The sequence below is a fragment of the Sander vitreus genome, chromosome 2 (assembly GCF_031162955.1).
Source record: "Sander vitreus isolate 19-12246 chromosome 2, sanVit1, whole genome shotgun sequence".
In the NCBI taxonomy this organism is placed as follows: Eukaryota; Metazoa; Chordata; class Actinopteri; order Perciformes; family Percidae; genus Sander; species Sander vitreus.
Window position 1 is genome coordinate 22464000 of NC_135856.1, and position 10511 is coordinate 22474510.

The window sequence follows — 10511 nt, forward strand, 5'->3', positions numbered from 1 at the left end:
GGCTAGAAGAACTTCCGGTTCAGCCGATTCAGGTCATTGTTGTGGGAGGGGGGGAGGGGGGGGCCTCTGGGCTGGGCAGTGATGAACAAGCCCCGGGCCGTGCTGAGGTAGGGGAGGGTGGGACTGAAAGGCTGGTGCTGGAGAATGGAGTCACAGGAGATGGTAAAAGTTGTTGAGGTTGTTTGCCAGACGTAGGTCGCTGATGGAGTGGGGATTCAGCAACCTTAGCTGTCTGAGTTATGAGCTTTTAGAGATTCAACATGTCAACGTTTCTTATCACTTTAACAAGATTATTGGCGTTATTGCCTAGTTTTAACACAGAGGCCCATAGAAGTCAACGTTATTTTCAATACAAATCAACTCCTGCTGCTGTAGTTACCGATCAGCCACGGACAGTGTTCAATGTTTACAAGCCTGCCATACTGGATTGGAAATTAGAAAAACATTTTCCATGTATGTGAGAGAGTCAGCACCTTCTGCAGACTGTCTGACATTTAGAATCAGCAAGGTTGTGCGGCTGCAGTTTATGTTTTGTAACAGGAGAGGTCCACGGTCAGATAACTCCTGCAGCTCTCCCAGTGAGACACATATAGCAGCTAGTCTGTGACGAGGTGGCGTATCTAAACACAGGCAAGATGGAAACAAAAGTGTGTTCACTGACCCCACATATAATATAGAGTAGTGTTTCCACATGCAAAACACGCAAATTTGCTTTAGAAGCAACAATTCTTTGCATTGTGTCATAGTATATTAATTTGTTATTGAGAGTGTATTACAAATAATAACTGCACAATGTGATTCCTCTAGAACAATGGATAAGATGGTGTAATAAAAGCCGTCACTCGTAGTGACAGAGGGTTATTATTATTATTGTCTTTCAGCCTATTGTTTTAGGTGTTCTTTATGGTTTTGGTTCATCAGCATTGTTTTTAGTCGCAGCAGGCAAAAAGATAAACCCACTGTACACTGCTCAGCACTTAACATAGTTAGCAACTAGCTGGTTAACAAAGTGGAGCATTTAGTAGCTAAAGAGCCAGATATATTTCATTCGTCAGGTGTCCAGAAACACAACTGCAAATTAATTTTATGTTGATCTGTATCGGCAGGATGAGTAAATAAGAAATCGTTTGCTAATATGTTCACCAAATCAACTTTATTAGGTGATAATATGTCATTGTTGTGTTTGCAGCTTGTTACGCTGTGGAGATAGGTCTGGTAAGCGAGACTGCGCTGCCCTCAAAAGGCCAAAAAATGAATTAATGCTGCTTTAAAGAAAGAGCACATTTACATTTTACTGATCTCTCATTTGTAACATATTGCTTCTTCTGTCTGGGTAAGATGTGTTACTAAAGGTTCAGAGCTGTTGTTTGCACCAGTAACTGGTGATTGCAAGAAGCATTAATAGCTGCAGGTCATAGAATGACTGCATCAAGGCGTTGGTCTCTCATCCCTTTCCTGGACTTCCAAAATAACCTCCACATCTGCGCAGGTCAGGTCAGAGGGTTATCACTCACCTTCCATTCATGTCCTCACTGTAGGACCACCGGATGAGACACAGCAAAAGGCCTGGTCAATAATGTCATTGTCATGCGTCATGTTTTTGTTCTTCAGGCCAAAGATAAGGCAGGAAGCTATATTAATTATCCTGCCTCTCCCTCTTCATGACTATCTCTGTCTGCTTCCTACCTTCTTTAAACCTACATTGTGTAATTTATTGAAAAAGAGAATTAAAACAACAATGCGACAGGCAAAGCAACAAGACCAAAGTTAATACTGGAGTGGCTAGAACAGTTGCGTGTAAACGATGGAGAGAGCTAATTTCGGGTTCGGCCATCGTAGGAGGAAGGGCTAGAAAGTAATATTCAGTTTGTTGTCATATACAATTTCACCACTAGATGGGAGAAATTCTTACACAATGTAGCTTTAAAACATCTTCAACATCATCTTCATCTTGGGTGTTGTCCATGTTTTTGTTTTAAACTTTGACACTCTCATTGTGTGTTTTCACTTCATCAAAGTTAATTTGTTTGCCTAAAAATGTCTTGTTCAGCGATACGCCAACCAAAGCTAGCTATCTACCGTTAGCGTTAGCTGGTAAGTTAAGGGAACGTTTGTCGATTTTCTGTTCTCCTGTACATGTAGATGAACGGCGCCAGTACCGGAGGTCGGCATTTCCCCATCTGGTAAATCTCCACTGGAATGGATGACTCACTTCAGAGAGGTTGAAAATCGCCAACTTTCCTCCTTTAGCGGATAGCTTAGCGTAGCACCATTGCAACTATTAACAACACATCACCAACATCATCATAACAACATCGCCCTCTTTTCAAAAATCTTAACATCTAGTTGCAAAAAACCAAGATGGTGACGCTTGTGTTGCCAAACTCGAGGCTTCAAAATGGCAGTCCACAAACGAATGGGTGATGTCACGGAAGCTATGTCCACTATTTTTACAGTTTATGATCCTATTGCCTATTCAAAGTCCTAACTCATACTTTCCGCAGGTAATTGAAGAATTAGTGAATGAGATTGAAATGAATAATAGTAATCACCAAAAGTGAAGTTTATTTTATTTATTTCTCCATCAAACCGGACAGCATTAGTTGTACGAGGAAGATTGCAGCCTGTTCCGCTGAGTCAGATAGAGAGGTGGTAATGGACCAAGAAATGTTATGTACTGAGTAAAACAAACATCTAGACAACAACGGATCACAATGGATTTGGTCACTGACAAAGTGAGCAAGTTTGAGTGATGACAATGTGTTATTGATTGGATGTAGTTGTTAAAATACAAAATTGCATGAAAACAAGTGCAAAAATGTAACAGAGAGGTCAAACGCCACCAATTTTTACAGAGGAACCTAAATAAACAATTTAAAGACAAGTTAAAAATAAATAAGATAAAGGCAAAAATCAGTAACAATGTAATGAGCAAAGTAATATGTTTTTGCCTGAAAGGATTTGCTTTTGGCCCAAAGAAAATCAAATGAGGTTAAAGCCCCTTGAAGGAGATTTGTAATTTGTGATATTGAGCTATATCAATAACTAAATAACTTGATTTAAATCATAGAATTATCCAGAAGAAGAGCGAGTCTGTTTTGTTAGCTCTGCCTACCCTCTCTGGTGGACCAAATACTGCTGGGTAATTAAACCTGTCACTAACTGTGCACCGCTTGTGATTTTTTCCATAAAACGTCACCACAGACATCAGTTTGTAATAACACAAATGCAAGGGCTTTCATATTGCTACCTTACTTGGCGATACATAGTGACTTAACAAAAATAAATTTAAATGAAAATCCTTAAATACCTTAAATTCTTTGAGAAGGTGCAGCAATGTCTCCAAAACCATAGCAGTACAGTATGATGTGATTTAATCTAATACAGATAAATTAAAAATAGGGTTTGTGTTTTTGCTTGGCTTGAGTTTGCCTTAAATTATATTAATTAGATGGGAAAGCTGTTAAGCTAAATTTAGTCAGAACATCAAGTGACTGTGTCCAAAGTATTGACTCATACAGATAATCTTGGCCCAGTCAATGTTTGGATTTGGATTCTTTTTTGATTCTGCAATGTAGCAGCACAGTTAATTCAATTGTGTACTAATAACCACAAGTCAAATGATCCCTATATTAACCTTTTTTTGCCTCTTTAAAAAAACAATGGAATATAAAGGAACAAGGAGAATGTTTGAAATAACTGCATTGTTACCACTACTCAGTCCTACTTATTTAAGATAAGCTGCTTTGTCCTTTGTGCCATTCTGTGAGAAAGGCAGCTTACTTGTTAACATGGGTGATCGAGAGAGACTTGAGAGTAGGAGGAGGAGGAGCAGGAGGAGGAGCAGGAGGAGGAGGAAGAGGAGGAGGAGGAGGAGGAGGGCATCAGTTTTAGTGAGGGGGGAAGGATTTGGCCAAAACTGTTTGTGACAGGGCTCCTTGTTACACTACAACAACAGAAAACTCCAACCTCTAGCCAAGACCTGTTGCGCAACCGGTGGTGTGATGGTGAGGGAGTGAAATAGAATAAGAGAAAAGAGTACTGAAAAGAGGAAAAAAATGGTGCCTGGAAATAATGTTTTCTTGCTCTGTTCAAACATGTTTACATTTAAATACTCACCTTTGCCTTACGTCCTTGTTGGTGATTAAATTCTAATATACGACTCAGATATGGTTTCCATCAAGTGAAACATCTATCTTCGTCACAGAGTGCCTGTCATGAATGTTACAAATGTAAAAAGAATGTCTTTTTGATAACTAGGGCTGTCAAAATAACGCGTTCATTTCGATTGATTACTCTGAGAAAAAATAACGCAGATTAATCCATTCCATATTGGCGTTTGACCCAGAGCTGTTCTAGCCACCATTGGACTGTAAAATGAAGGAGGGAGACGAGAATGTGCTGCCTGATTGGAACATTTACTTATACAAATCTTCTTCCTGAATAGGGTTGGGTACCGAAATCTGGTGCCACTGATATGTCTGCACTTCTCTCTGATGCTCTGAAACAGACGATACAGGCAACACAAACACCGCTGCACGTGACGCTAGTTAACACTAAACTCAACAGCAGCTAACGTTAGCCTACCGCTAGCTAGTTAACACTATTAACTAGCTGTTTTTGTCGTTCAACAGCAATTTACTAGTGAAATAAGTTATTGTTATAGTTATTACATTATTATTAAATCATTTAATTTTGACCATATGGCCTTAGCAATAAACAAGTTCTTTAATGTCGCCAACTGTTGTTTAGTACCTTTCTTTTTTTTCTTTTTTTTTTAAACTTTATTAAAAAGTATCGGTTCAGGCACCGTTAATTATGTATGCGATTAATTACAGAGTATGTAATTAATTTGATTCAATTTTTTAATCGATTGACAGCCCTATTAATAACCTTTAACATTTTGATGGCTTAAGTGCTACGATTGCTTAGTTGTTATCATTTAACAGCAAGAAAGATCTGTGACTGACAAGTTTCTGTGGTTAAGACGTTTATGTGGTTGTCTTTTGTATGTTTGATCAAAATTTGATCAATTTTATATCTATGAAAAAAGAGAGATAAAAAGCATTCAGTATTTTCCAACTAGAAATTTTCTCCTGGCAGTGTGGAGAGACCTTTGAACTACAGTAGCATTTAGACCTTTACAAATGAAATAGAAGACAGAAAATAAAGTTGAATAAATAGATCCAAAAATCCAAATAATTTAATAATTTTAGAGACTTCTTTTTTGGTTTCTGGGGGAGAGGGGGAATAGACAGTAGCTGGTCCTGGATGCTACCATGGTTAAGGCAGATGTTAGCAGCTGTATCCTGTTTTTATTGGATTTGAGGAAGTTTGCACTCCAGCAACCTTTGCCAATGTTACAGTGTTATGTTTGCCAAACACTTTGGTTAGTCCTCATCATACAAGTTAGCTGGAAACATTAAAATTCAGCTGCCAACTGAACCAACTCATGGAGCTAACATTAGCCTACGTAGCTAGCTAGCTAGCTAGTTACACGTCATAAAAGCAACATTAATTAAGGCTAGTCTCGCATTGCCAGACTGTCTTCCACAGTGCTTTGGAGGAAGGTCGGGCTAGTCCACATGCATTCCGGGATGGGAGAGAAACAGAGCAACGCTTCCTCTGCAAAATAGCCTCGGGGAGGAACTTGTTTTGGTGAAACGTGTAGGTTTAAAGGTTGTTTTAGTCGTGCAAGAGAAAACTCAGATTGGACAGATAGTCTAGCTAGCTGTCTTGATTTACCCTGCAGAGATCTGAGGAGCAGTTAACCATAGTCCAAATCGATCAGAGTTTAAAATGCCAACACAAAGAAAGCCGGAAGGTGACAATGAACAATGAACAATCACCTGAACAATCCCGGAAATGAAACGTCGTTGATATAGACTAATTAAGGCGGACTTGGAATCATTACCTAAAGATTTCTAAAGTCCTGGCTGTGGCCCTGATGTTAGCCCTTTGATGAACAGGTGTCAAGTGTAGAATGTTGAAGTTGTAGATTGTAGATTTTTATTTGCAGACATCATGCATTGCTCTCACACAAGTAAGAATGTTTGCTGTCCAAAATGTCCTGCACTGAACGCTGCAGCGGACTCCCTGAAGCTCTGTAGTGGATGTTCTTTCCCACTCATAGAGGACCTTGAAGTTTGACCAATGTGAGTAACACTATAACAGTAAACCTGCCATTAATGACTGCACTCTGATTGGTCCTTTCCTTCCTTGCTGCTTCACGGTGGTGGTGGAGGTAATGAGTCACTCTGTCTGTAGCATTCATACAGGATGCTTGTTGCTGGGGAATGGCTCAGGATCATGAAAGGCTGTTGTAGCCAGCTGACTGACTCCCATCTTCAATGAGTTCCTGTGCAAGCTCCAACTGACCCATCAATGAAAAGCCACTTTCTTCCCCCGCTCTGGTGTGTGGCTGTGCAGGAGAGCGAAAGGGAGGTGGGAAAACGATGGACAATACAGTAACCCAACGCTGGCCAGACTCACAATGTGAGGTCTCTGTGCCTTGCTGGACCAACAAACAGAGAGGCCTTTCTCATGATCCAACTGCTTCATCAATCCCACGCCAGCATTCCTCTGCACTTTAATTATGCCGCAAACACATGCATATTCACGTGCTAATTACTTAACCTTGGCCGGGACACCCTGTAAAGTAATTAACATAGCAAAGGAACATGTGATCCGAGTGGACCAATACATAGAAAGGACATTATTGTCTTGTGATTGCATAATCCTGTCAATAAAAGACTGACTGATTGTTTAATCAGTGTTGTAGATAGATATATATAATTTTTGCTTCAATGAGCACAGTATGGCTCCATCCCATGTCAAAACAACAATCCTATTAATACAAATATTCCATTTATATCCAGTCAAGTGTCTTATATACTGTACTAATGTACATATTATGTACACTGCTTTTTCTGAAAATCAGTTTGGGGCTTTATATATATATATATATATATATATATATATATATATATATATATATATATATATATATATATATATTTAAATAAATAAATCTGTCTGCTACCTTAGTACCATGAACAGCACCATTGATTTATCAATACACAGCACACTTAGACTACTGATATTTCAGAGCCATGGTCGGGGCCATAACTTGCACAAACCTCAGTCAGATAGAGGATCAATGAGTCAGGCAGACAAGGGGGATTGGATCCCCCTCAAATTGCCTACTAAATAAGTATGTAAGTGCTTGTGTTTTATGTACATACATTTTGGGGTGGCAGTAGCTCAGTCCATAGGGAGTTGGGAACTGGAGGGTCGCTGTTTCAAGTCCCCGTATGGACCGAAGTACGGAGGTGGACTGGTAGCTGGAGCTGGTAGCACCTCCAAGGCACCAAACCCTCCGCCCCCCCCCCCCCAATCGCTCAAGGTGCCTGTTCAGCAGTCGCAGCCCACTTACTCCATTAGTACCTGAGCATGTGTGTGTGTATTCAGGCCTGTGTGGAGTGTGTAATAACAACAGAGTGTAAATTGTAATTTCCCCATTGGGGACCAATAAAGAGTATGTATAAATATAAATTAAATTAATGAATTAAATTACATAGTAATTGTGTACATAGAGTGTTAATCCACAGAGTGCATAATTATAATTTCAGTACAAGGAAGTTTCCATACATGTGCTCAGTTCATCAAGATACTACTCAAAAAGATAGGGCTGTTGCATCTATAATGGCCTGTTGTAACTGTGATGCCAAAGAGAGCCATCCCCCCAAAAAATGTGGTTACTGCAGTCTTTCCTAAATGTGCATGAAACTGACGAGTCTGTTTGAAGTCCATACTAGCACACAAAATACCTGACCATATTATGTTTATTCTAGGGCTGTCAATCGATTAAAAAATGTAATCTAATTAATTACATACTCTGTGATTAATTAATCGAAATTAATCGCATACATAATTAACGGTGCCTGAACCGATACTTTTTAAGAAGGTAAAAAAAGAAAAGAAAAAAAAGGGTACTAAACAACAGTTGGTGACATTAAAGAACGGCTTGTTTATTGCTAAGGCCATATGGTCAAAATTAAATGATTTAATAATAATGTATAACACTAACAATAACTTATTTCACTAGTAAATTGCTGTTGAACGACAAAAACAACAACCAGATAGGAAAAGGACATTTACAATAACTTCAAATGCACCACGAGGCTGTAGTTTACCAGTTTCATTGAACGCACCGGCTGTGTTGTTTCTCTGACGGCAGCTGCAGATTGTTACATGCCGGTGTTGAATCCTCTACAGTAAAACAGTCAAACTTTACACCGTTTAGCGTTAGCTGTCAGCATTGTAACCGTGTTTAATCCAGCTACTAGCTAGCGGTAGGCTAACGTTAGCTGCTGTCGAGTATAGTGTTAACTAGCGTCACATGCAGCGGGGTTTGTGTTTCCTGTAACGTCTGTTTCAGAGCAGCAGAGAGAAGCGCAGACATATCAGTGGTACCAGATTTTCGTCTGTATGCAAACGTCAATATGGAATGGATTAATCTGCGTTATTTTTTTTAACGCGTTATTTTTTCTCAGATTAATTAATCGAAATGAACGCGTTATTTTGACAGCCCTAGTTTATTCCAAACAACAGCTAATCAGTTCAGGAAGCAATGCAGTCTAATCTGCAGGGATATAGGGACCTAAATAATGTCATCCAAAGCACGATCAAGCTGACCTATAGTAACCTTACTATCTGAAGATAGTAGTAATCAATATGTTAACCCAACAATCTGACAGGAAAAAGCAATTTGTGCAGTGTTCGAACTATACCATGGCCTTTGGGGGAGCCCACTTTTAATGACTTGTGTATGCACTATACAGGATTTACCCTATTATACTTTATCGACAGGAATTGATAGGTCAAACAGCAAACAGCCACCCACAAATAGTCTATAAACAAAGCATCAGGCTATCTTTAAAATTTCACATGAACAACAGTTAAAGTTACTCAGGCTACCGAAGAATACCATAATTCCTCCGTTCAATTAGGCCTAAGCGACGCACCCCAAGCTTCCATCCTTAACTGTTTTGTCAGCAGCGTGTTATCATTTGAACAAAGTACTGTGTGTCCACAGTGTGTGCAGACTGTAGTTACAGTATTGCCTGAGGCCTTTTGGAGGCTAGGTTTTAGTTTGTGATCTCCCTGCAGGGGAAACGGTCTCTAACATGTCCCGTTTGAGCTTCTACTTTACTCTGCAAACAAAAGTGTATTGGGAGTTGCACCTATTTGCCTCCTACACAATTTCTTAGTAAAACCAAAATCAATTAAACTGCCTTGTTTTCTTTTTGCCATGGCTATATGATGCTAACTGTAGAATGGATTTCAAGGACTTTGTGCGCCGATTAATGGCCTCCAACGTTTATATTTTTTCTATGAATCTTTGAGTTAACATGTACTAAACATGAGTTGAATTTGCACAACAGCAGCGCCAAGCCTTGATGCTCATGACAAGAATAGCATGTATAGTTATCTTTATAACGAAGTGAATTGGGTTTAAATCGCGCATGCATGAATGAATGATATTTTTGCAATTTTACACATAATAATCCATGATGATCACATTACACAAAACTGAAAAACGTCAAAATGACACACTGTTAATATTTTTAAAGACCCCCCCCAACATTTCACAAATCACGTTTTCAGGGGAGCCCATGTCTTATTAAGGCTCCCCCGTAGTTCGCACCATGGATTTGTGCCGAAAATACTAAGCCAACTGAACAATGATCAGCACCCTACTCCAGTTGAAAAATGAAAACTGCGGCCCCCTCTTAATGAGCCACAGTTTCTAAACTGAGAGTGGTGAGAATTAACCATAACAGTGAAGTTGCAGAACCAGACAGCTAAACAATGAGCTCAAACTCAATATGAAGCTCCATAAAGCTGAGGGGAGCTGCAGATTTTGGTGATATAATTCTCAGTCGGTTCATCACTACGAGTGACCCCTTTCACATTGTCACACTGTTTTCACATTGTCCTTTGATATGTTGTTATACAAATAAATTGATTATAGCGGCTTTAAATGTTCTGCCTTAAACAAATTTAAAGACATACCCTCAGTGTCCTCAATGGCTTTACTTGATACAGTGGTCAGTGCTATTCTTCTTTAATTTGCTGTAAAGCAATGACAATAGGCTGTATCTTCAAACAAACAGATGAATTGGACATAAAGCTGCATGGGATGCATGACATAGTCTTCTATTTTCATATCGCAACTATTGTTTCCCTTTAGTGATATGATTTGTGTAAAGATCTTTAGTTTTCTATTGCAGCTTGTGACATTTTCTGCTGATTATTCAAATGATCAGATGATTGTCTGACAAACTTCCTCTTTTAACAAAGTACAGACAAAGCACACAACAGGAAGGGAGGCAACCTACAAGATGAAGCGATTATTGGCCCATACATAGACAAACGCTGATTACATCCGGGAGGTGCACGACACCACCGAAACATCTTTCTGTTGATTTATGGGTTTGGACCTGTAG